The sequence below is a fragment of the Podarcis pityusensis genome (genome assembly GCF_964106645.2).
Source record: "Podarcis pityusensis genome assembly, chromosome: 5".
Taxonomy (NCBI): domain Eukaryota; kingdom Metazoa; phylum Chordata; class Lepidosauria; order Squamata; family Lacertidae; genus Podarcis; species Podarcis pityusensis.
Window position 1 is genome coordinate 82688845 of NC_138032.1, and position 26791 is coordinate 82715635.

At 44.0% G+C, this 26791-nt stretch overlaps 2 long non-coding RNA genes across 6 annotated transcripts; one reads left to right on the top strand and one right to left on the bottom strand.

Moving 5' to 3' along the window:
• Positions 1 to 1588: 1588 nt before the first annotated feature.
• Positions 1589 to 18657, bottom strand: LOC308478254. Of its 5 annotated transcripts, none has more exons than XR_013986976.1 (4): positions 14136 to 14256; positions 8779 to 9844; positions 7826 to 8148; positions 1589 to 1864 (listed from the first exon to the last, which is right to left on the bottom strand). It is a non-coding gene; the product is annotated as an uncharacterized lncRNA (long non-coding RNA). The 5 variants fall into 5 exon arrangements; XR_013986977.1 differs by lacking the exon at positions 1589 to 1864 and adding an exon at positions 5770 to 5983; XR_013986978.1 differs by lacking the exons at positions 1589 to 1864; positions 14136 to 14256 and adding exons at positions 17077 to 17183; positions 18354 to 18657 and having other exon boundaries at positions 7178 to 8148.
• Positions 18658 to 18660: 3 nt separating this feature from the next.
• On the top strand, positions 18661 to 26446 carry LOC308478257. Its single transcript, XR_013986984.1, has 2 exons — positions 18661 to 18983; positions 25959 to 26446. It is a non-coding gene; the product is annotated as an uncharacterized lncRNA (long non-coding RNA).
• Positions 26447 to 26791: the final 345 nt, after the last annotated feature.

Below are 26791 nucleotides of genomic sequence, written 5' to 3' on the forward strand. Positions count from 1 at the left end.
GAAAAATTAACCAGTAAACTGAAACTGACACAGGGACAAACAGAAGAAGATGCCTTTACCCCGGTATGGCTTCCCTTTATCACATACACAGCCCAACAAGACAATGACAATAATCCACCAACAGCATACAAATCAATATGGCTAACCTGATCCAAAACACCCACCCACCCCACTCACACACAAAAACAAAGATCACCACAGCCAATCACAAACAAACAACCACGCCCTAGGCCAACCCCAACCTCTCTCACCACCAAAGGAACAGAAGTGAACAGCAGAGAACCGGCACGAGTAACGCTGACATCAAACCCTACATACATTAAGCAAAATAGAAACATTGCCACCCAACCCCCCCATCTCCCCCCACCCCTTTTCTTCCTAATGTCTCAACAAATGAAACTGATTTGTAAAAATGTTACATGGAAAAAAATACGAGAGACATTACACATACCTCTGTAAAACAAGAAAATATTTAATAATAATAAAAAACATGACCAAAGATCTCTTGTTCCCTTGTTTCCTTTTGCTGCCCCTAGTGCAGAGGTTTTCAATGTTTCTGAGTCCACGACTCCCTTGACCAAACTACATTCTTTCTGTGGCACCCCTGTGAGGCTCAGGAGCCCAGTTATGTCACACCCCTTGCCTGCAGAGCTGGCAGCCTCTCACCCTTTTTCAAACACCTCAGCCTCCTCTCGCCTCCCCTCTCCTTGGGGGTCCTCTGGGCAGCTTCTGCTGCTGGCCCTGGTCTCTGAGGTTGCCCCTCACACTTCCCCACAGGAGCTTGGGAAGCACCCCCTGGCCAGCCCCAGACACACCAGTGGCCTAAGGAGCTTGTAGTCAGGGCTGTTGCAACAACAGCTGTGCAAGCCTTTGGGAGGTAGAGATGTGAGAGGGCATCAGAGGAGGGAGGGAAGGAAAGAGGGACACAGGCCAGTGTTGCCTGTGGCACCCCTAACCATCATTCAAAGCACCTCAGGGTACCACGGCACACTGATTGAAAAATACTGCCCTAGTGCTTCAGAGGTGGAGAACCTGAGCCCCTTCAGATGTTGTTGGACTACAACTCCTATCATCCCTTGCTGACTGGGGCTGATGGGAGTTGTATTCCAACAAGATCTGAAGGGGCACAGGTTCCCCATTCCTAATTAATATGGTGCCACTTCCCTCTGTTCCTTCAAATCTCTCCGCATAACCCACTTGCTCCATAAAGCTTTCCATCAAAGCTCTCCATAAACCCACTTAGCTCATAATGCTGTGCAAAGCCGTGCTGACTATTAATTCGACTTTGGAAATAAAGCACACTCTGGAAATAAAGCACACTTTGGAAATAAAGCGAAGGGGGTTGGATTTGTACACGACCCCATCCCCTGTCCAACAGTTCCTTGGCCTTTGCAAGAAGAAATTGTTTCAGTGAACAAATGTGTAACTGTCAGATGGCTGTGGCAAGTTTCAATCACCCACAGTGCTTTGACAGAAGGAAATGAGGCCTTAATAAATGGGTCAACTAAAAATCCAATGCACACAGTATGGCTGCACCACATATTTTCTAATTTCAGCATTTATTTGTGGTACAACTTGTGGCAACTGGTAGCCAGGGGAAAGTGGCCCCAAATGTGTGCTAAGCTGCAGTGATATGGGAGACTACACTTCACTTTGAAGCACTCTGTAGCTATTGCTACTTAGCCTGTTTGTGAAGTCCTATCTCCTCCAACATTGCTGCAATGGTTTGTCACTGTTTTAGTTCTTCTTGTTGTTTAAGGATGCAGATGATTCATATTTTATCCATCACACTGATAATGGTCTTGTTTCTAAAGCAAGTTACTCTTTCGTGGGAGTTGCTCTCTTCAGGGGAAACATCTAGATTCTTTAAAAAAAAAAGATTTTTACTGCCTTTAAGCCCATGTGTCCCACCTCAGACCCTAAAAATCAAGTTTTATATATATCACATACACACAACTAAGCAGCTCCATCATGCCTCTCAGCCTAAAATCATAGCAATAGTCATAAGTTTCTCACTTATCCCCCCCACATAATAAAATCCTCTAGAGTCTAGACCTATACAGTTGCCTTCCAACTCACTAAATAACACTTGCACAAGATGGCAGAGTGCTGTTGTTGTGTGTCCTGCCCCCTCGGTTGCATCTCAGCAGCTTGCCATGCATTTGAGCTAAACGTCTGCACTAGGAAGCCTCCGCAACTCCTGTTTTAGAACCCTGAACCAATCAGGGTGCCTAGATCACGGTTAGCAGGACTAGTCTCTGCTCTCCTGTTGCAGACCATCAGGTTGACTATGAAGAAAGGTGTCCAGACCACTGAGAAGTGACCAAAGGCGGAGCCAAAGAATTATACCCTGCCCTCTTCCCCTCATGCAGGGGAATGACTGAATATGGCTAGTGGAGAAATCTGATCATTATGCTATTGAATTTACTACCTCTTGTTATTGTGGGCTTTAGCAAGGCTCCATCATTCATGTGGGCATCCCATGGGCATCTGCTTGGCCACTGTGAGAACAGGATGCTGGACTTTTGGCCTAACTCAACAACTTAGTTCTTAACAAAGTAAAACCCTTGCTGCTTGGTAAGTTGGTCGTTTGTAATGGGCCTTTGAAAGTAGCACATTTGACACAGCCAAAACATCATCCAACCCCACCGGGCTGAATGTTTGCTTCGTTTTGATATTATTCAGTGTCCTTTTGCTCCTTTGGCTATTGCTTCTTCCTGCCGCCATTTTCTTCCTTCTCCAATGCCCTTGCGGCCTGCGCTATCATTTAAGCCAATTGGCAGCAGGGACTAATGTGATTTCATTGATATGTTACACATTACATCATCCGTCCATTCTCGAGGGTCACGACAGCCAGTGGGGTCAATGACAATGTGAGAAAACGAGACCAAGGGCTGCAATGAGGCAGGGAAACAAAAACTAAGGGGAATGGCACTGAAACAACTCAAATATGTTTACAGCAAGGGTTGCCAAGCCCCATAAAAAAGAGGCACGCACAAAATGGAAAATAAGTTTCCTTGCCTCTCTCTTTCCTCCCCTTGTTCTGACTGCCCACACTCCCAGTCAAATATTAGATTGCAAGCTCCTCAGAGCAGAGGCCTGTTGTTTTGCTTGTGTAATTCTTTAAAACTTTGTAAATTATTGTGGTGCGCAATTTAAATAGATTAATAATAACAATAGGAATAGTACACTTCTCCCCTTATCTGTTTTGTACCCCACCTTTTATTAACAAGTCCCAGTTCCTGGAATAAGGATCACAAATGGTCTCTCTGTACAGATCCAAAAGACATGAGTATACCTTTGTTTCAGGAAGTGAAACACACATTTCTCTATAGTGCATTAAATTTCCAGTTACTGCTAAGTGTTCACCCACACTCTGGCTTGCCTTTCTGCAATTTCTGCAAGGCTTCAATTATTCTCCCTGATTCAGCCTCAGAGTGTACACTCTTGACTGTCACATGGATTGGCATCAAATTTGCAAGAATTCTTACATGTCCCCAGCTTAGCCAGGCTGTTTCTATGGTTATGACAGGCAGAATATTGCTTTTACTTAATTATGTTTTCTCCTTTTTTCCCCTCTTGGAAAGATGCTTTTTGTAATGCAGCCCCAGAATTAAGACTTTTGCTGCTATGGATCTTTCACCAATCCTCAGGTTTGCACACCTTTCTGCATTAAACTGGGGCCTATACGCAAAACTGCCAGCCTCTGTCCACCCAACCACCAGGATCTATTGACAACTCTGAGCTGCACACTGGCAGCAAGCTGCAGCAAACCCGAATGAATGCTCAGCTTTGACAGGGCGTGATGCTGGTCTTTCAGGACTGGGAAATCCTGAGCCACGACACAGACAGAGGAGGCAAATTTTCTGTAAGCTGTCCATTGTTCTCACAGCAGAGCTGACAAGGAGAGCAAGATCCACAAAGAGACTCAGGGAGAAGAGTCGATGGAGGAAGACTGGAAGAAATTCAAAGACTATCTTCAGAAACACTGCAAAATTAAGGAATGTTAGAGTGATGTTGGATTGAAAATAAGTGGTTTCCAGCTGTACAGGTTAAAGTTAAGGATAGATTAAGATTAAAGATCAAGATTAAAGATGTTTAAAGAATGGAAATTTGATAATAAAAGGGAAAAATTTAAAGGTATATGACATTAAGAACAAGGATTAGGTTTAAAAAAGTTGAAGTTATATATTTTAATATTTTATTAAATTAAAGATTGGGTTTAAAAAAGTGGAAAAGAAACTGCTGGACAAATAATGCAGATTGGAATACAAAAGAGGGAGATATGAGGAAGTCCAGAAAATAAGTAATTTAAAATTGGGAATGGAAAAGAGAGTTTGTTTTTAATTGTTATGTTTTGTGTTTTTATTGTTAAATTTTGTATTATTTTTTGTGTGTGTGTGTTGCTTTTCTTTTTTCTTTGTTTAAAACCTTAATAAAAAAAGTATTTTTTTAAAAAAAAAAGATCCACACAGAGACTTCATTGGCTCAACTTTGTATGCTATAGCAGCCCTCTGTTGGGAAGCTTTTAATGTCTGGTGTATCATATGTTCTTTATATTCTGTTGTAAGCTGGCCAGAGTGGCTGAGGCAACCCAGTCAGATGGGCAGGGTACAAGTATTATTCTTATTCTTATTCTTATTCTTATTACACCAAGGGCAGGGATTCTGACATCCCATATGGTGACAGAGATAACATTTCCCTCCAGCAAGCAGGCTAGAGTTAAAGGAGAGAAAGACTGACTTAGGGCAACCATGATACTGTCAGCCCACTGTCAGTCTGTGGGTACAGCTGGGAAGGCCCATCAGTCCATATCCCCAAACTCATTATGTCACTGGCACCAGCTATAGGGGGCCCGGGGGCTTGGACACCCACAAAAAAAATTGTTATGGTTGCTCAGCATCAGCACCTGTCGGGCTCAAGAGATTCTCTCCTCCCCCGGCAGCCTCCAGGATCAAAGAAGAAACAAGAAAGTTCGTATTTGTGGTTTTATTCAGCAATTGTGGAGCAAGACAAGGAATCTAGTCCTGGATGCCATCATGACGTTGCTCACTCTGAGCCCCTCCTTTTCCTTCCCCAACAACACCCTGTGTCCCTACGGAAAGTCTCAGGAGGCAAACGTTGCTGCGTTCTTTGCCCTTGAATCCTAATTGTCCTTGGAGAAGGGGGAGTTCCCAGGTTCTCTAAAGATGTGTCTGCTATCTGTTCTCCAGCTCCCTCTCCTTCTTCTCACAATACTTCATAACTTGGTGGTTCAGTGTCCTGTCATAATTCAACCCTGTCTCTGTCTCTTCTTGCCGCTACTTGGGGGGGGGGGTACGATTACACCGCCTGTGCCACTGGTCACTCATAATTCAGGGTCCAAGTCGGCACCCTGCAATATGTGCGTGCCCAGTGGGGAAATGGGGAACCCACTGTTGCTTGCCCCAGACTATGGGTCCTACCTGATGTCTCTTAGCTTAGCTTGCTTTGTTCCACACCCAAGCTAAAGAAAGCTTGAAACTCTTAAGATTTTAACTGATGAGCACAGATATAATCCAGAAGATCAGTACTTTCCATGTGGTTTTAAAAATTTACAGTAGGAAGTAGGGTTGAGGCTGCAGTCCTAACTCCACTTACCTGGGAGTAAGACCCATTGAACTCAATCGGACTTACTTCTAAGTAGACGTGGTTAGACTTGCAGCCTTAGTGCCTAGAGGCTGACTCATCTTATGGCATACAAAATCAACCAACGACACTTCGGGAAAAAGAACAGTGATGAGGCCCCCGTTGGGACAGCAGCATTTATACATCAATTAATATGTAATAATGCAGCTTGTACAAAACAAGAGAGAGAAAATTTCATTGTGGAAAACGGAGGCAAACAGCATCCATAGCAAAAATGCATGCCTTGATGAAGGAAATCAGCTTGATAGTCCATTTTCAACAGATTCCTCTGACATCTGTAGCAGGGTATCCGTAGCCTTGGAATTGATCTCAATACCTAGATAGATAAGTAAGCTGTAAGGAGGACCCCTCAGTCTTTTTCTGGGTGCACTGCAAAAATATATATCAATTAAATACTTTAAAACTCTCCATTTCTTTGTTAAGCACAGTCTCAGGCATGAGAGTCTGGAAACAAAAGGCAACAGTGCTTAGCGGGGCAAGAAGCCAAGATGAACCCTAAGAATCATATACAATAGTCAGGGCAAAAGGGTTTTAGGGAGACAGAAAATAATTACTCAAATCTGGACTCCAGCCAGGGTGCTTTGGATTTTGCCCCTGCAGGAAAAGAAGAAAACTGGCAAGGCTGAGGACTGCAGAACAAAACAAAACAAAAATCATGGCAGGAAAAAGAAAAAGGAGGCCACAGAAGGGCTTAAACTAAATAATGAGAAATTTCAAAGAGAATGAAGAACAAGAGGTCACTGAAGGAGACAGTGTAGCAGTCCTCTAAAAGGTGGGAAGAGTAATTTATTCAAGAGAGGGGAAGAGAGGCCGTAACTCAAAGGGAGCCGGAGCCAAGAAATCCAGTGTAAAGTTCAAAAATGACACATTTTGTCAAAGGCAGCTCGAAAGAAATATATTTCACTAAGTCAGAACAAAAAACACACACATAGCAACTGACATAAAAATTCACCAGAATATTGGAAGAAAGTGTTGTCACGGCAGGGGAATGTGGACTTTTGACGAGGTTGTCGAGGCAGTAAATAAAGCAAGCCTTGGGTTACGGATAAAGAGGATGGGCTGAGCAGGAGGAAAGTCGAAACGCATGAATTGGAAGATGTGAGGGAAATGGAAATGAAGAATGTGAGGGGCCTGCACTAAGAGATGCTTTAGTCCATCCAGATGTTAAGGGGGTGCCCAGAAGCAGGGAGTTAAGGGACACACACATGCACACTGTTTGGGCCCTGGCATCTGGGATCCAGAAGTACTGTTGCTCTGACCTTAAGAGTTCCATTTAGCCCACAATGACCAGCGTTACCCTGTGACAAATGTTCCATCTCAGGAAGTATTTCAGCTTGCTAGCTGGAAAGACCCCTTCTTTCGTCCCCAACCCACCACCCCAGAGCTGCTTGGGGGGGGCACGGGGCCACACATGGGGGTTGAGAAGGGGAAAGCCCCATTGCGCAAGTGCACCTTTGCTTTCACTTTTAAAGATTTTCATAACTTTAACCAATTGATTTCAAACTTCAGATTTGGTTATATATTTCTCTTTTAATTTGACTTCCCACCTTCCCTTCCATGCTGTTTATATGCCCATCCCTTTTGTAGACTGCATAATGTCACGCATTTAATCTAATACATATTCCTCTATTACATTGCACATTTCATCTAATATGCAGTCCTGTATTTCGTATACAGTCATACCTCGGGTTACAGAAGCTTCAGGTTGCGTTTTTTCAGGTTATGGACCACCGAAACCCAGAAGTACCGGAATGGGTTACTTCCGGGTTTCAGCGGCCGCGCATGCGCAGAAGCACTAAATCGCTCTTTGCGCATGCACAGAAGCACCGAATCGCAACCTGTGCGTGCACAGACACGCAGACGCGGGTTGCGAATGTGCATCCCGCATGGATCACGTTCGCAACCTGAGCGTCCACTGTATTATCATTTCTTTCCATCGCTCAGATTTCAAATCCTGCCAGCAATTTCATTTCAATCCCTCCCCCAAAGTTTCCACTCTTCCATAAATTGTCATTGGACCATTTGGGGGACCATTTGCAAATGGGGGTCCCTTAAAAGTGCAAGTGCATCTTTGTTGTAAGTCGCCCTGGGTTCTCACGTGAGGAAGGGTAGCATACAATAAATTTTAAAAAATGTGGTTTATGTATCTTTCTCCAACCTAGTTAAATGCTGTATATTTTCCTTTCTGCTTTCAGGCACAAGAACGACTTTCTCTCGTGTGTTGGAATTGCTGATGTGGAAGAGGCAGGCAACCTAGCCTTCCATCCAAACTGTTTGAAAGTCAGCCTGCGTAACTATTGTGCTCCTTGCATGGCTCCCATTCACTTCAAGGGGCTTGGGCGGGAATATTTTCCAGTGGGTTGTGCTTCTCTTAGCTGTAAGAGGGTGGATATTAGGATCCTGCGTTCTTAGAGATGGCCAGAAACATATTGGTGCCCAAGGCAAAAGAAGAAGGCAGAAAGAAATCTGAATGGTCTTCCCCTGGTGGTGAAAATATAACAACAAACCAAATAATTGACTATTTGCTGCCTTTTAATAGTACCCCCAAATCCCTCGCCTGAGGCGGGCTTCCTTGTGCTGCTTATTGATAGGGCCGGCCTTGAACATGCTTCTGACAGCTTTGGTGTACACAAACACAGACACGCACACTCGCCACAAAGGAACCTATCAATTTTCAGCTCAAGATACACACACAGGATCCAGTAAATAAGGATTCGGGGAAAAGAGATGGACCGCAGTTCAATTAATTTTAGCTTTGCATTGCTGGGCTGTGGGGAATTCTAATCAATACAGAGAGCTTTCAGCTTGCTAAACATAAAGCACATTTCATACAAAGCTGAACATTTTTCTCCTTGTCATACAGAATTATCTTAATTATTGTTTCGGGGAAAAGCCTTACACAAAATCATCCAGTAGTCTCCCCCTCCCCCCCCACCCACCCACAAAAAAAAACCCCAGCTCAGAAACTCATCACAGCAATAATTTATGATTCCCCCCTCCCATTTTCCCTCTCCTAACATCTTGGTCTTGTTTGATATGCTTGCCATTTCTTGCTGACAGGGAGGTCGATTAAATCACATTTATATTGTAAACGTATGCATTGCTTTTTACCCTAGGCGGCGGATGAAGAGATACATGGCCCCATGGGAAAAAGAAGCCAATCCACTCTCATATTGCAGATTTCTGCCGGTTGGAAGAAATGAATGGTTGCCAGGGAGAGTTGGGAATTACTTGAGGATGCAAATTGTTATTTTAAAAACCTTTTGAGGAAGGCTCTCCTTCCCTCCCCAAAGTCTCTCCCCCCCCCCCCAATATCTTCACATCCTTGATTCGTGCTGGTTTCTAGGAAGGCACTTCAACAACATTCTTCAGGGCATCTGCAAAAACCAGACTTTTAACCTGGTCTGCGCAAAGTAGCAAAGAGAGACAGAGAGAGAAGATGGTATATTAGTAAAAGGTACTTTGTAGTGCCAGAAGGAAAAGAGAGTCTCCCCAGTTTTTTGGAAGGTGATGGGAGGGACACAACTCCAAATGAAGTGATAAAAATGAGGAAGGCAGAAGGTTCTTGCCAGAGGCTTAGGGGGAGGGAGAAACGAGCTGCAATGCCATTAACCTAAAAGGAAGCGTTCAGTTTTGTAAATTATGCATAGCTCTCACTTTGTGCTTTTCCTTCTTTAAATTTCCCCCCTCAAATGACTAATTAGGGAACATTCAAGAGTAGAAGGGAACATTCGCAGTAATGCAGAGGAGCTCATACAGAGCAAACTCCTGGTGCATCCTTTAAAAGCCTCCCCTATGCCACTCCCCTTCTTTTTTCCACTCACATATCCTAATAATGATCTTCACGCTTCCAAGTCCTATCACAGTAGAGCTATTCAAAGGTCTTGTCTAGGAACTGCACTCATTTCCTCTTGTCGCTCCTTATGCCCGGAACTCTCACCCTGAGTACATCCCTTCCCACCATTGCCCCTTTCAGGAACCTTAGGCCTGGAGATTCAGAGAGTAGAGCCCAAGGGGTAGATGGAGGATACATCAGAAGATGAAGCCTAGTAGAGCATGGTGAAAGGAAGGGATGGCACCGAGTGGGTCAGAGGTAGGATTGGGCGAATCTGTCAGTTCCGTTTTCTTTCAAGTTTCTCATTTAAGTTCCATTCTCCATATTTCCACATCAGTTTACCTTTTTTAAAAGAAAGAAGGAAAGAAAGAAGTCCTCATGAAAATGTATCAGTATTTTAGTGGAAATTTATCCTCATATACATTTTTGTATGCAATTTTAGCTTTTGTGTGCATCTTGTATGCAATTTTACAAAGCCATTTCCCCAATATAATAAATTTTGTCTTATTTTCAATGATACATGCATTTTTATGAACACCTTAGCTCAGCATATGCAGTTTTGGCACACACTGCTTGGCTAGAGAACCACATTACAAAATTCAGAGAAGTGCAAATTTCAGTGGAACGGCTGTGTTTCAGTTTGCATATACAGTGGTACCTCTGGTTGTGAATGGGATCTGTTCCGGAGGCCCATTTGCAACATGAGCAGAACACAACCCACATCTGCAGGTCACGATTCGCCACTTCTGCACATGCGTGTGGCGTCATTTTGCACGTCTGTGCATGCGCAAGTGGCAAAACCCAGAAGTAACCCTTTCCAGAACTTCCGGGTCACCGCAGGACACAACCTGAAAACACTCAACCTGAAGCAAATGTAACATGAGGTATGACTGTAGCTTCAGAAAGTGCAAATTGGGAAAGTTCTCCTTTAAACGTGAACTGAATGCAATTCGTCCCCTACCCCTAGTCAGAGGGCAGCACCTGGTGGCTTAGGATGGAGCCTAATGAACATAGGAATGGAGCTAACAGCAAAAGCTTTTGGCCTTGGCTCCTTTCCCAGAGATTCCACACCTTTTCCTGATGATTCTAGTCCTATTCATGTGTTTCTCCACATGAATGGTAAATCAGCCTGGCCTGAGCCATTGCATGCCACACTATGCTGCTCCAATGTGTGTGCATTGAACATGGATGTCTTGGAGCGCATGAGCTGCTGGGTGGCATATAGGCATTTCACAAAACAGGAGGTCACGCATTCAGGTATAGGTTCCCCCTTTGCAAATGCCATGCTCAATATGTAGGTGGTGGAAGTGAGGTCAGCACAGCATGGCATGTGATGAAGGGGGAGGCATAGCTCTGCTCCATCTTCCTTGCATTTGCTCTGGAGAAATGCATGAGCAGGCTTTCTGAGAAGGGGAGTAAGAAGCTGAAACTTCAGGAGGAATTCTGCGTTCTGACAACCTTTCCTCTCTTCTTTCAGTCTTCACCTCAAAGCCCATATCTTCTGTGACGCCTTAGTATTTATCCCCAGCCAAAACAAAGCCCCATTACATGTAATTGTGCTTTCTGGCACTTATCCCTTGTTAGCCTTGCCTCTGTTGTCTTCCTTCCCTATCATGGTGTATTTTTAGCCTGTAAGCTCCTGAGGACGTGGACTTGTCTTTTGCTTATGTTACTCTGCAGAGCAACATAAACACTAATGGCTTCATCCTAACAACTTAATGAAGCCATCTTCCATTATCGGGGGTAGGGGTGGGGGGAAATATCCACTAATACTTCCATCTTTCCTAATGTGACTGGCAGAAGGATTATTACCTTGAGAAGCAGTATGGAATGCATCACTGGCTTGGAGAGAAAGCAGAGAGGCTGTCATTTAATATTTTCCACCAGTGTTTTGAGGTGAACTTTTAAGAGCTCATGGCTCTGAAGGAGAGCCAAAATGTGCTGCTACATCAGCAACAAAATTCCGTACAAATCTGTGTTTGGGCCTGAATGGTAAGTCCAAATCATTACAATAGCCCTGTAAATACTGTTTCATATCCCATGATCCCCCAACAATAGTCACAGAGCAGACCCAGTTAATCCCAGATCCCTTGATCTCCGAAATAACGAAAGATCAGTAGCTAGATAGGATCATGCACCGCCCTGAAGGAGCAGGTGTGCAGCTTGGGGGCATCCTGGATCCATCCTTGTTATTTGAGGTGCAAGAGGCCCCTCTGGAATGGCAAGTCTTCTACCAGCTAGGGCAGGTGGCCCAGCTGTGACCCTATCTGGATAGATATAGCCTAGATCCAGAGGTCTATACGGTGGTAACTTCTCGGTTAGATTACAGTGGTGTGCTGTTGGGCTGCCCTTGAGGGCAGTTTGGAAACTGTAGCAGACACTAGGGTGGATTTTGGGGAGCAAACGCAGGGTGCTGAGCCGAGGGGGCGCCATCTCAAAGCCCTGTACATGAGGTGCGAGGTTTTGGGAAGAAGAAGAAGAGGAGGAGGAGGAGGAGGAGGGGGAGGAGGAGTAGTTTGGATTTGATATCCCGCTTTATCACTACCCTAAGGAGTCTCAAAGCAGCTAACAATCGCCTTTCCCGTCCTCCCCCACAACAATCACTCTGTGAGGTGAGTGGGGCTGAGAGACTTCAGATAAGTGTGACTAGCCTAAGGTCACCCAGCAGCTGCATGTGGAGGAGCGGAGACACGAACCCGGTTCACCAGATTACAAGTCTACTACTCTTAACCACTACACCACACTGGCGTAGAGTCCTCCCTTCTCCTTTCCAAAGCCTAGTTAGCACTTTCCCAGCTTTGGTAAAGGAGGTGGGAGGGCTCCAGGACCCTGACAGAGCCCTCGTGCCTCCTTCCCATAGCCAGGCACCTCCTTATCCACCTTTGGGAAGGCAGCGTGAGGACTGGGGAAGGGGCACCCAATTGTGGCCTCACACAGGGTGCCACAGTACCCAAGTCCACCACTGCAGACAGGCTGCTGACCAGTACTAGACAATCTGGACATATAAGTACAGTTTGCCCCCACTTGTGCTGGCTACCAACTTGTTTCTGAACCAATTATATAGTTCTGGTATTGACATATGGTCCATTTTCACTCAGGACCTTAAGGATAGCACTTGATCAGCGCTAGTGGCCTGGCTTTTGGGTTGCTTATATTTGGTTTGGGTGGTTATTTTATGTTGTTGGTGATTTTTGTGGATGAAGGCTCTTAGTATATTCGCTTTTCTTTTAATAGGTTTCCATTGCATATTGTATGTTGGCCCTATAAATCACTTCAAGACTTCCTATGTGTGAAGCAGTACATAAATCAAATACAGTGGTACCTTGGTTTACAACCATAATCCGTTCCGGAGGTCCAGTGGTAAACCAAACCCAAGGCCTGCTTTTGCCAGTGGGGCCTCCCCCTAAAAATGGGTTGTAATCCAAAAAAAAGGGACACACACTTCCGGGTTTGACGTGGTTATAATCCAAAACGGTTGTAATCCAAAACAGTTTCAAACCAAGGTACCACTGTACATCTAAATCTGCTTGTGTCCCTTCCCCGACCTTAATACTAGGGGCTTACTCCCTAGTCAGTATGTTTAGGACTGCAGCGTAACTCCTCATATAGGATTGCAGCTATAGCCTCACATGCAAACCTTCCAGGGATGTAATGTTAGTAAGGAAAGCCCACCATTTTGCTCCAGCACCCCATGCGATGCCATGCCAACATCTCCGTATGCCTCTTTTCATCATCTAACAAGAGACTAGTTTTCTCAAATGCAGCTATTCCTAGCTACAAATAGCACACTGAGCAAACGGTAACTACATTCATGCTATGAACACTCCAACTCTGGCAACCTTGTTCTTTGTTAAAAGGGAATGAGAATTGTGGGATGAGATGCTTTCTGGAGGGATGGGGAGAGGGTGTTGTAAAAGCGGGTGCGGGACAGCATTCCTAAGAACTCATTTTGCAAAACGAAAACCCGAACTTAAAGTCAGCTCTGCTTTTAGTAGCATATCAGCCTTGATTTCCCCAAGATGAAACTCTATTGAGCCCCAGACTCTGTGCTGGTGCCTCTCCTGTGGGCTACTTTGAGAGCAGAAAAGAGATCCTCTTCCACACTTTGCCCTAAAACCTGACAACAGCTAGGCAACCATTGTGCAGAAACCTCTGGCTAACACTGCCTGGTTGTCTCTTTGTGCTTCCCCTGCCTGTTGTATTCATCGATTGTCTCCGTTCTTTAAAAAAAATGCAAAGAGATTATCTATCTTTTCCTTCTGCTTATATGCTATTGAACACAGTAGGCCCTGCTGTGTAGATTCTGTTCAATAATGCAATCTCTTATGTATAAAAGTGAGCTCTCAACATTCTGTCACACACTCTGGTATGACCAAGAAACAAAACCCCAGAGGGGGGATATGCAGATAAAGGTATAGGGCTGTGCATATATAGGAACAGGAGCTATTCTCAACGTCTGGAGTGGAGGGAGGAGAGCTATACCTCCCACCCCAGATGTGCCCTCAGATTACTGCTGGGCCAAAGCATTCTGCCTAGACTTGGTCATGACTTTTTGGGAATGCTGAACCCCAATTTTTATTATTATCAATTTGGGTGTGTTGATCTATTAACTTTTGACTGGGGGTAGACTTACCTTTAAAGACTAGGTGAGTAAGCTTTTGCTCTCCCCCACCCACAATAAGAAATGAGGTGACTTGGTTGCCCTTAGCAACCTGGCAGCACCACAATGCACGATGTCACAAAGACCTAGTTCACATCATTCTCTGTGGCATCCTTGGGGACAAAAGGTAGCTGCCCCATTGGCCAGTTGACCCTATTCCTGACAGATGATAAGGCCTAACCAAAATCTGTTATTTATGTGTATGTGGGAAGCTATTTACCTAAAAATTCCGGATGCTATATAGACCTGTTTGATCCCAACCTTCCCTGTCCATCATATCACCAGCTTCACAAAACATGGGGGGGAGGGGTCCTAAGTGGAATCAGCATGCAGATTGCGGAAGTTGCTTTGCTGTATACAGTGGTACCTCGGGTTACATATGCTTCAGGTTACATACGCTTCAGGTTACAGACTCCGCTAACCCAGAAATATTACCTTGGGTTAAGAACTTTGCTTCAGGATGAGAACAGAAATCGTGCTCCGGCGGCGCAGCAGCAGCGGGAGGCCCCATTAGCTAAAGTGGTGCTTCAGGTTAAGAACAGTTTCAGGTTAAGAATGGACCTCCAGAACGAATTAAGTACGTAACCAGAGGTACCCCTGTATTGTTCACCAAACACTTAACATACTGAGTAAAAATGGGTTTTCTGCTTTGCGAATTATTTGGGGGATGATAGTAAGAAAGGGCCATGCTCTAAACATCTGATCTGCTGGTTGAGTGGGGTTTTGTCTATATTTGGAAACAGCTGGACACCGTTTTGAATCAGGATGGTGGACTGAACCACTCTGTGGGTCTGGATCATGCCCTCGATCAGGCCAGCAGAATTTTGCCCATACCTGCTGGATGCCTGACAACAAGCCGGAAGAAAAACAAGTTTGTTAAGTTCCTGGTGGGCCACCATATATGCCTGGAAGATTGTATGGGGTTTGATATACTGTGCAGATCTATATGAATATGTGCTAGACAAGATCTCAATAGAGTATAAGTGCAATTTTCCTTGGATGGGAATCAAGGTGTTCCTAATGCCACCATGAGATCAGCCTGGGAAATGAATGCTGTAACTCCATATTCTTAAATTGTCCTGAAGCGTTTGGACCTGGCCACTATCAGATGAAAGATATTGCACTGCATGCACCATTGTTCTGATCCGGTCAGGCTCCTGTGATTATGTGGGTAGCAGTCCTCTTCCCCATAAAGAACTGCAGTAGATTCAGTTTCTTTATCGCTACGAACTCACTCATCCTTCACCATCGGCCTCTAGGTGAGAGAACTAGATTTATGATGTTCTCATTACTGTCCTTATGATGACTTTTGATACGAGAACAAGAGATCACAGATGAAACCGACAGCAGCATCCTGTTGGATTTTGACCTTTTCAGTATTTCACATTTTGAATCACTGACCATTCCATCTGCTCACTGCACACTGCAGAGAAGATCGGGATCGTCATGCATGACGGTTACTAGGATATAAGATGGAAAAAAAAAAAAACCTGAGGGGAAGGACGTTACTGCAGGTTGGGAGATCTACGTGACTTAAAATAAAGCGTATTAAGCCTTGGTTTGGTCGAATGACTACAGGATTTCACCTGGATAAGTACAATTAAAATTCTTTGTTAAGAGCAGAAATGGGAGGAGAGAGAAAGATACTGTGAAGATATTACCATCTCGTTCTGCAATCTCATTGACAGATCAACCTTCGTTGCCACAAAGCAGTGATGGATTACAGTGGTGGGCAACGTTTTACAAGTGACAAATCACACTTAATTCCTCGGGTATTCATTATCATAACATTAATCCATTTGGCACAGCAGAGAGAGAGAGAGAGAGAGAGAACAGTGTACAAGCCTGTCGTTTTTCTATTGTAATTTAATACAAATCTGCAATGGCTTTTCAGATATTCTTAACAGAGATCTCCAAAGGTAAATCTTTCATACCATCTAAAATATTATCATACTGTTATGGGGAAGTAATGCCACAGCTATGCTTCAGACCATTCTTGTCCTTGGGCCAATGTAATGTGAGTTAAAACTCTGAGTTGAACTCTATGGTCTAGGTCTAGGACTGGTTCATGGGTTATATTGGGCCTACCAGCTGGCTCAACCTGGTCCACTGCACTGTTTTACCTCAGAAGTGGCACCTTGTGTGCTGCTGCTACTTTGCACAGGAAACAGTGCTCCTCAGGCCAAAAGCACAGCTTCTGAGTTACGTTAAGGAAAAGAGCATTCAAAAACCTGCTTATTACAAGAAATTCAAACTAAAATGCAGACATTTTTTCATGAAGATTAAAAAAAAATCACATATTGCTGCAGAAATGTGGAGGTCTGAATTTAAAATTGGACAAATGAGAAGCTGGGGGAACCAAAACTGACATATCCATTCATCTTCACTGAAATGTTTTCATAGACACGCTGACTAGCATGGGGGACAAGATGGAACCCTGCAGTATCCCCTAGGTCAACTGGCACAGGGCCAAGCAATAGTCTCCCAATGATATTCTCTGGTAGTGGGCCAGCAGATAAGAAGGGAGCTACTGTCACACAGTGCCACAATTGCCATACGTGTAGATTTGTACTATGGTGTCAATCTAAGCTGATGTGGGCAACTTAGTCCTAAAAAGGCTTTACAAATCTATCACAGAGAGCTTCTGAGTGGTCCAGCACACCACTACTCACATATCCTTCAACATCCACCATCATAATCATCATCATTTTATTATTTATGTGTGCACACTCAGATGATGACCTTCAAGCCATCCTAAATATCTTTGCAGAAGCTCATGGAAAGCTTGGCCTATCGCTCAATATCCAAAAAAAACAAACTGCTGCACCAACAAGCACAAAACAACCCCCCGTCCCGCAGCGCCACAAATCCAACTTAATGGTGCAATGTTAGAAAATGTTTATCCTTTTCTTACCTAGGCAGTTATCTTTCCACAAGGGCCAGCATTGATGCCAAAATCCAGCGTCGCCTGAGCTCTGCAAGCACGGCTTTCTCCCGATTGAAGCGTAGATTGTTTGAGGACTGGGACATTTGCAGGGAAACCAAAATGCTTGTTTACAAAGCTATTGTACTACCAACTTTACTGTATGATTGTGAAACATGGACCACTTATAAACACCATCTCTAACTCCTCGAAAGATTCCATCAACGATGTCTCTGACCATTTTTACATATTACTTGGGAAGACAGGTGAACTAATGCCAGTGTACTGGAAAAAGCAAAGATCACCAGTGTTGAAGCAATGATTCTTCAACATCAACTTCACTGGACTGGTCATGTTGTTTGGATGCCTGATTATCGTCTTCCAAAGAAACTACTCTATTCCCAATTTAAGAATGGAAAAGGCTGGTGGTCAACAAAAGAGGTTTAAAGATGCTCTCAAGGCAAATCTAAAAAAAAGGTAGTATAAACATTGGCAACTGGGAAACACTGGCCTGTGAGTGCTTCAGTTGGAGAATAGCTTCTACCAAAGGCGTCATGAACTTTGAGGAAGCACAAACTCAGGATGAAAGGGAGAAAAAAGTTAAGAGGAAGGCACATTTGGCAAATCCTCACCGTGATCAACTCCCATCTGGAAACCTATGTCCCCACTGAGGAAGGTACTGCGGATCCAGAATTGGCTTCCACAGTCACCTACAGACACACTGTTAAGACCATATTCATGGAAGACAATCTTACTCAGCTATGAGTTATCACCAAAGAATAATAATTATTATTTATACCCTGCCCATCTGACTGGGTTTGCCCCAACCACTCTGGGCAGCTTCCAACAGATATAAAAACATAATAAAACATTATACATTAGAAGGCTTCCATATACAGGGCTGCCTTCTGATCTCTTCTAAAGGTTATATAGTTACTCATCTCCTTGACATCTGCTGGGAGGGTGTTCCTAGTTCCCTGTAGCTTTACTTCTTGTAGTGAGGGAACTACAGAAGGCCCTCAGTGCTGGACCTCAGTGTCTGTGCTGAACAATGGGGGTGGAGATGCTCCTTCAGGTATACCAGGCCAAGGACATTTAGGGCTTTAAAAGTCAGCATCAACACCTTGAATTGTCCTCTGAAACATACTAGGAGCCAATGTAACTTATTGTGCTCGGAAGTGTATTGGGAACGGTAACTTTCTGAGAATCTTTCTAAGTAATCTTTCTAAGCATTTGCAGCAATAGCCCAATACTGACAGATCATTCACCTCTACTCATGAAAGCTGCCTCCACCTGATTTCCATCTCTTTTGCAATGCAGACCCCCTGCCAAGCCACATCCTCTGACCATCTTGCAGGGAGGGGCGTGCAGGGGCTGTAGTGGGTAGGAGAGGAGGAGAAAGGTCCACTGCGCAGGCAGGGTCTGCTCATGCGAACTCCGGATCCAAGCCAAAGTAAGAAACTGTGAAACATCTTAGTTCCTTGCAACTTTTGGAAACATATATTTCCCCTTATAAATGAATCAGAAGATTTAAAAACAAAACACTTCTCAATTCAAACTGGACAGGCCTCTGGGAGTTGGCTCAGTTCTGATTCATGCCAGGTTCTGTTACATCAGAGACATCCCAGTATGAGGTCACAAGCAGTGTGAGTTCAACATGAGGTCACAATGGTCTCTGAAAGACAAATAAAACTTACCTTGTGACTGGCTTCATAATGGCTCCTCACCATGAGGACATAATCTGCTGGCCTGAGAGAGACACAAGGGAAGAATGGAAAATGAAGATATGGCGAAATGAGGAAGATACCAAAGAGATCATCTGTAGCCTTATGAGGCAATCCTTCTGGCAGTTGCTGATTTCTTTTAAGTTCCAGGTCTGCTCCAAGCAGCTGAGAGAGGTCAGTCTGCATTCTGCTGCAAATGGTCTTCATTTCGATTGCTATGTGTCTGCTCTGCCCCATTTTTGTTGAGGCCTTCACTAGACCTTCAGAAAGCAGAATTGGGTATGGAAACCAGCTTCTACTAAAAAGAATAGGGTTATATGTAGGACAGGAATGGAGAAGTGGCAAGTTGTAAAAGGATGCTTAATTCTTCTCCTGCCCACTGTGTATCCCACTGCTCGCCATTTCTCTCTTCTAAATCTCATCTGCCCTATCTCTACTGACTTTCAGAAGTTCTGGAGACCTGGGTCCCCAGACTTAAGTTTTTCATGAACCTTGTCCCTGTCCTGTAAATGATGTTTCTTGTATGGGCCTCAGAAAGGTTGCATGGCAACTTATAACAGTTGTGTATTAGTGTTATACAGTACCATCTTTACAGGTGACACTTTATGAAATTGCATAAGCAAAAGAAAAACCCAGCTGGTCCCTGTGCTCAGGAGTTTACAACATGAAAACTACAAGGCTGAAGATCTGCAGAACTGGAAGTTGAGTGCTCATTTCTGGCTTTTGGCAGCGGACATCATTTGTCTTAATGTACACAAATATACATGTCCAAATAATGGACATGCCATATAAATCAAGGGTAGGGTTGCTGACCCTCCAAGTGTCCCTATTTTCCAGGAACATCCCTGATTTAGAGAAGCCGTCCCAGTTTCTGATTTGATCCTGGGATGTCCCACTTTTCCTTAGGATGTCCGTATTTTCATTGGAAAAATGTTGGAGGGTATGGAGTTATCCAACCCCTGAGCTGTCCGAAGGCAATCTTGTATAGGGAAGTTTTTTAAATGTCTTATTATGTTTTTATATATGTTGGAATCAGCCCAGAGTGCTGGGGCAACCCAATAAGTTGTGTGGAGGATAAATAGTAAAATTATTGTTATTGAATGGGATGTCCCTATTTTCATCGGAGAAATGTTGGAGGGAATGAGGTTGCCATATGTCTGGAAATTCCTGGGCATGTCTGCTTTTGTGGGTCCTACATGCCCATCTGGGGGGCATTATAGATTTGAAAGCAAATGTCCTGGATTTGGGTTTTTTAAAAAACCATTTTTTTGTGTGTCCGGGCGGCAATGACTCGGGCTCGGGCTCTGGTGTGGGTGGCTCATGCTCGGCAGTGACAGAGGAGCTATCGAGAAATTGCCCTAAAACAGCTCTACAGCTTTTTGTGTCCAGATTTTTAGCTCTTGAAATATGGCAACCCTAATCAAGGGGGAAAGATGTGTCTATATCTGAGCATCTTTCATGAAACAACAAAATGGTTAGCAGTGCAATCTTGTATATGTCTACTCATAAGTAAGCCTTGTTGAATTCAGTGGTACTTACTCCCAGGTAAGTGAGCAAAGGAGCGCAGCTGAAGAATGAGATTTTGTGTGAAAGAACTAAAAAGAAGCTATCGTTTACGAATGTGGTTTCAGGCAGTAAAATAGCAGGAATAAGATGTACTGCCAGACCTCCTGGAAAAATCTTGGTTGATTCCCTCCATCACTCATTGTTACATTCAGTGAGTCAGTGGCAAATAATGTAACAAACATATACTCATCTTCACCCAGTGAATGCTGGATGATAAGTCTCCTTCTTCATCTGTTTGTGTGAATTACTACAGCACCATGCAGACAATCATGAAATCTGCTCCACGCTATGTTGCAGGAGAGAAGCAGGGGCACTCGGGTTTCAGGCCCATTGAGACACCGAACAATTCCCTTCTTGTTGCCTGCAGAAGCAAAGAAGGCCACTTGGAAGCAGTACTTCCATGGAAGTAAACCCTTCCATCTGTTGAAGACAGGTTTATGAGCTCATTGGTACACCACACTCCCACAGGCAGTCTGCTTTGAGATTGCCAAGTATCTGGGGCCAGGTTACATGAGCTCATGCAACAGCTGGTTGACAGGACCAGCCCTAGCATTGCGCAGAGTGAGGCAACCACCTCAAGTGATAAATGGTAGGGGGAGGGCACCAGGAGCAACGCCCAACCCAACAGTTCCTCCTAAGTGCCCTTGCCATACCTGCCTTCTGTTGGAGCACAGAACTATGCAGGCCACACAGCCCACCTTGCGTTCCCCAAACGACGTTGTTGCCCTCAGGTGCCATGGAGGACACTATCTGTTGCCAGTATTTAACATGCAACTGCTAGTCCAGTTAGCTTCTATACGTGGAATGCTAGGGCAGAAGGCTGTATTCAGACCTCGCTTCTCCTGTCCAGCCAGCTCCCATGAGGAGGACGGGTGTTCCTTAAACTCCTTAGCTAATCATCAGGAAAACGTATTGGATCTCCATATCAACAAATACCTTTCAACAAAAAAAGGCTATGTTTCTAGAACAGAGTCTAGTTCCTAGAGGTACCTCAAGGGCGATGATTGCCACTGTGAGCTCCTTTGGCAGGAAGGGAAGGATATAAATTCAATTAATAATAATAATAATAATAATAATAATAATAATAATAATAATAATTTCTTATTTATACCCCGCCCATCTGGCTGGGTTTCCCCAGCCACTTGGGTGGCTCCCAACAGAATGTTAAAAACACGATAAAACATCAAACATTAAAAACTTCCCCAAACAGGGTTGCCTTCAGACGTCTTCAAAAAGTCAGGTAGTTGTCTATTTCCTTGACATCTGCTGATAGGGCGTTCCACAAGGTGGGCGCCACTACCAAGAAGGCCCTCTGCTTGGTTCCCTGTAACCTCACTTCTTGCAGAAGGCCCTTCAATGTCCAGGCTGAATGATGAGGGTGGAGACGCTCCTTCAGGTATACTGGGCTGAGGCTGTTCAGGGCTTTAAAGGTCAGCACCAACACTTTGAATTGTGCTTGGAAACATACTGGGAGCCAGTCTAGGTCTTTCAGGACCCGTGTTATATGGTCCTAGTGGCCACTCCCAGTCACCAGTCTAGCTGCTGCATTCTGGATTAGTTGTAGTTTCCAGGTCACCTTCAAAGGAAGCCCCATGCTACCTGGTGAAAGGTGTCACTTGGTTGAATCCAGCTAAGTTAGAGTAGACCAACTGAAAGTAAGCTGTGTTCAATCATTTCAGTGGATCTACTCTGAGTATGACCAACCCACTGCCTTTACCTTCTGGGAGAAGTGGAATCCTTTGTTGATGGTGTGGTCTCAGTAGAGGCCTGGAGCAGAGGGGATCTGTGACGACTGATATGCAAAGGGCAGAGATTGTTTTTCAGTGTCTCAGCAGCCAAAACTAATAACCAAAAAATGGCCTGAAAATACAGGTTGAACTAATTGTTTTCTTTTGTTAAGCTGTGTGTGATGCAGGTGCAAGTAGAAATCTTTATTTCAAGATACCTCTGTTTATATCTTGTCTGTCTCTCAAACATTTATTTCACACTTGTTCTAAGTGGCTGTCCACACAGTACACTTTATACACGATGACAGTTAAGGGCATGGTAGTGTTAGGGATGTCTGCCTACATTTTGCTGCGATTTCTCTGCATGAGAGCTGGGAACTGCCAGTAACTACTATAAGAAGTGCCTTTGCACTTTTCTATGAGATGGCAGCGGCGAGAGACAGCAGTATGCGTCCCTCAGATGTATTGTTTTTCAGCGACCTTTGCTTTATTTTCGCGAGGTTTGGTTTTCACTGCAAAAGGTGTGGAGAGCATAAAAACGTTTGCAAAAAAAACCAAAAAAACAACCTTATTCCTTCCAGTCTTGAACACATCTTTGTGGGTGTTTGTGGCCATTTTCTCCTCTGATCCGCTTATGTTTGGGAGAACGGGGAAGAGCTGATGCCCCCAGTGCTAAAGCAATGGGGACCACCCCTTTCTGTGCTAAGCTCAGTGCAGGAGAGTCTACTGACCCATTCGCTTCAGCAAAACAGCATGTTCACTCTTTCCCTGATACCCGTCCATTGCAAACAGTTTCACACACTTTCACCATTGGGTGCCAAATACTCTCCAAAACAAGGGAAGGCTTGTTTCATAAGGAGAAGGGGAGGGGGGACAATTACAGCCCCCTGTCTTGACTATTATGTTTTTATTCTGCTCTTCTCCTCAATGAGCTCAGGGAAGCCTGCACAGTCTCTCTCTCCTTCTTCACATTTCATCCTAAACAAATAAACCTTGTGAAGCAGCTAGGCGGAGAGACAGAGAGAATGGGACTGACCAAGTGAAGTCCATGGCTGAGTGGCAAGCTGAAACCCAATCTCCCATTCATTGTTTGACACTGTCCACTATCTGACACGAGCTCTTTCCCCTTTGTCTCAGCACTTAATGGTGCAAACGTCTGCGTGGGATCTCCTTCCTGCCATTCCATTTCTGGTTTTACTTGTTTTGGTATTGCTCTCGAATCGAAAATACTGATTTATTTTTGGAGGTGGAGTGGCCGGGAGCTAAGGAAATTACCTGCCTTTCAACACTAGCTCTAAACATTTCCTAATGTCCTACCAAAGGAATGCATTATTTTCCCCATCTCATATGTCTAGGTGGCTTGCGACATCATTTTTCTCATGACACACAAATTACCTCCACATATAGCACGAAGGCCTTCCTATAGTTTCTCCTTGGCATCAGAAACAAATTGCCAGTCACAGGTAAAATATTTGAGTCCAGTCCATGCCTCTGCCTTTGATTCTGCAACAATTGTGAAGGATGAGTTTCCCTGTTCTGTACAAGAAACAAAGGCTGATTAGGGATGGCAGAGAAATTCAATTCAGTTTGAATTTTAATGTGAACCTGCCTAATTCACGCTTCCTAAAAAAAATATGTGAACCTAAATGCTGCCCTTTGAAATCCACACATCTCTGCATTTTATGATGCAGTTCCCCAACCTAAATATTTATAGAAAGTGCATATATTAGAGGAAAGTGTGCATAAAAGAGCATATATTAAAGTGCTTGCAGGACTGCACATATTAGGCAGAATTGTGTATGTTGTGAGAAAACCTGCCTTAAAAGGCTGAATTTATTTATGATGACTTCTTAAAATATATTTGCGAATTGATGCAACAATATAGTTTGAGCTGGGTTGTAGAAATGTTGCCCCAGCCTGCAAAAAATTGAGGAAGGTGCTTATGTTAGTTCTGCTTTAACTGGCTGAATCTAATTCTTATGTATTTAACAACAATTCCACCCCACTCTTCCAACATTGAAGCCTCCAGAGCTGCTAACAAGTAAAATAACTATTTAAAACAACAATCATCTCATTATAACCATAAAAGAGCAGAATATTACTGAGCATTAGTAATGGCAAGATGTGTCAGTAATAAAAAATAAAGGAACACCAGACACTTCCAGACTGTCACTCTTTGAGAATGCAGTTCAATTACACACTGGCAAATTCAGGTTGCACAGAGAAAGCAGATTTGGTGCTCATGTACAACAAAACTGATTTTTTTCAATGACGTTTTGTGCTAAGGAAAGTGACAGGGAACCCTGGAAAGCACGGGGTAATAATTGCTCGATGCAACCACCCTGCAGTGTGATCCGAATGAATGCTCATCAATCAGGTTCTCTGGAAGTAAAAGTATCAGACCCTCTGGGGTGCCAACACTTCCAAGGCCCTATCTAGGATCGCTACCTCAGATGATGGTGAATCTCAAAGAATACAATCTCAGGGTCAGGTTAAATGAAGATACATATAGAGGGGGTGATGGAGAGAAGAGAGAGACCTGTGTAGAGACAGGTCAGAGTGAGTTTCCCTCAAGGTGTAAGGCTGAGGAAAGGGAAAACTTTTTTCAGGAGAGAGCTGGGAAGATTCACTTCTTTAGATGTGAAGATTAAGGTACATTTATGGTAGTAGGCTATATACACGCCTAAGAAACAGTTTCTACCCAAATGCGATTTTGGTTTTAAACGCATTGTAAGGAGTCTGTATGGGAGTATATTGTATTTAAAAATGGGGTATCAGAGTTTTTAGGGGGCTAACCAGGTTGGGATAGCTGGGATAGCAGGCTTGTTGGGTTTTGAATGTCTTATGTAGTTTTTCAATTTTGTTGTTTTGTATGGGACAATGACAATAAAGATTATCGTATCGTATCGTACATATAATTTTGTGTTTTATTATGATTTCTATTGGTGTTAATATTATTTTATTGCTCCGTGAAAAATTTAATAAAATATTTGTGTGGGCAGGGGGAGAATATAGCCTCAGGGTCTGGGAAGGTTTATGTGGAAGAAGGCCATTCTGGGCTTTGAAGCAGAGCCATAGCTATGGGGAGGGGAGGGGACTAGCCAGGGGTTTTTTTGCCCTAGGTGAAGCCTGCAGAGGTGCTCCATGGGGGCTCCTAGCCTGTGTGTGTGTGTGTGTGTGTGTGTGTACACAAATGCACATGGGTGTGTGTGCCAAACTGGGTCTTTGACCCAGGTGAAATAAAGCCTAGTTTCGCCCCTGCTTTAAGAGTCAGAACCAGTATTTTCCATTCATCCTGGAAGCAGACCAGAAGCCCATATAGTTCATTTCAAAACTGCCAAACCTGTCCCAGTTAGTAATCTATTTGCTATTAATTAAGAGACACTATAAAATGAGCATCCAGTTTGCCAGCCGGATCAAGGGGGAGATTCTCTTCTGCCATTCCCCTCAACAGTAATCAACTGGCCTCTAAACATTTAGCAAAATGTGTCCACTTCAAACATTATTCTAAACCGGCAGCAGGTCCTGCCCGACCCCCTTTTTTTTCCTCTTTCCACCAAGAGAAATTCAGAGGCATCTTCTTCTTGTGGAAAAGATTTTCCTCATGGAAAAAACAATCTGGCTTCATTTCACTATCATGCAGCACATAATGTGTGTCATTTTAATAAAGGGGCGTGTTTTTGAGTGGCATAAACTAAACCACAATGCAGTAAGCTGTGTGGTTCTTTTTCATTTGCCCAGAAAGGCCAGGTTGGGAAAATGTATTTGTAGTCAGGGCCATGTTTGACTTCCTCTGAAATCAGGAGGTATTGATTTGTTTTTTTCCCTCGACTGATCCTCTCCTCTCTGTTTCCAGCTTCTTGCTGTGGTTTTGGAGCAGCTGCAGCCCAAAGCATTGTGGGAACGGCTTTCACATCTGAGCCCATTAGTCACCAGATGTCATCTGCTGCTGCCAGGGCTTCAAACAGCCGAGCAGACAATGTCCCATGCATGCTGAACATCTGAATGCCGACTCCTTCAATAATGTGGACAGCTCAATGGGTTCGAATGACATCCCAGAAGCACCTGACCTCAAAGCCATGTTTATACTGACACCTACAGCTCTGAGAGGAAACACAGGCAGCAGCGGAGGATTTTCAAGACCAGCTTTGTGAGCTGTTGCTTTCACGTTTATTTAAAGAAGAAAGAAGGTGGGGGAGAGAAACCCGGAAAGATTAATTGAGTGGATTTGCTAGAGGAAATAGACTTTTGATTGACTTTTTGCATTCATTGCATTTCATTCGTTTCTGCTGTGCAGAAGCATCAAACAGGGTTATTAAAAAGGTGACTTAGAGCTAAACAAAACATGACTTGTTTGGATGCTAAAATCCATTATTTCATTTGAAACAACAACACACTGTCTCTCTCTCTGCGTGTGTGTGTGTGTGTGTGTGTGTGTGTGTGTGTTTGTGTATACACACACACACCGCTTCAGATACTAAAACAACTGTGGGCATAGAGTCGGCTTCAGGAGTAGGGGAACCCTCAAAAATAAACCATCAGGGTTCCCATTTACCTTAAGGAAGCCAGGGGGTTGAAGTGGGCAAAGTGATGGATGATCCCAGAGACCTCTGCTCACATGAATTGTGCAAGGTAACCTAATCACATGTCAAAGAAGTGAATATACCCCTTCCCAGCAGTTACAAGGGG